Below are 736 nucleotides of genomic sequence, written 5' to 3'. Positions count from 1 at the left end.
TCTCTCTCTCTCTCTCTCTCTCTCTCTCTCCCTCTCGGGCGGGAGGAGGGAGAGAGGAAGGGGAGGAGGGAGAGAGGAGGAAGAGGAGAAGAGAAGCGAAGCGAAGCGGGAGAGGAAGGGGAGAAGAGAATCAATGGGAAGAGGATGAAATAGGAGGGGGAGGAGGAGGACGAGAGGAGGAGGAGGGGGAGAGGAGAATGAGGAAGAGGAGGGGGAGGAGGAATGCAGCGGTCTAGCTGCTGCTGCTGCTACTGTTGCTGTTACTGCTGGTGCTGCTACTGCTGATGTGTCCACTGCTGCTGCTACTGCTGCTGCTGCTGATACTACTACTACTGCTGCTGCTACTACTGCTGCTGATGTTGCTGCTAATGCTGCTGCTACTACTGCTGCTGCTGATACTACTACTACTACTGCTGCTACTACTGCTGCCGATGTTGCTGCTGCTGCTGCTGCTACTACTGCTGCTGTGTCTCCGTCGCTACTACTACCGCTGCTGCTGCTACTACTGCTGCTGCTGCTGCTACTACTGCTACTGCTGCTGCTACTACTGCTGCTACTGCTGCTACTGATGCTACTACTGCTGCCGATGTTGCTGCTGCTGCTGCTGCTACTGCTGCTATTACTGCTGCTGCTACTGCTGCTGCTACTGCTGCTGCTGCTGCTGCTACTACTATTACTGCTGCTGCTGCTGCTACTACTGCTGCTGTGTCTCCGCCGCTACTGCTGATGCTACTAC

The sequence above is a fragment of the Priapulus caudatus genome, unplaced genomic scaffold, assembly GCF_000485595.1.
Source record: "Priapulus caudatus unplaced genomic scaffold, Priapulus_caudatus-5.0.1 Scaffold1611, whole genome shotgun sequence".
Classification (NCBI taxonomy): Eukaryota; Metazoa; Priapulida; class Priapulimorpha; order Priapulimorphida; family Priapulidae; genus Priapulus; species Priapulus caudatus.
Note: the sequence above shows the minus strand (reverse complement) of the source record.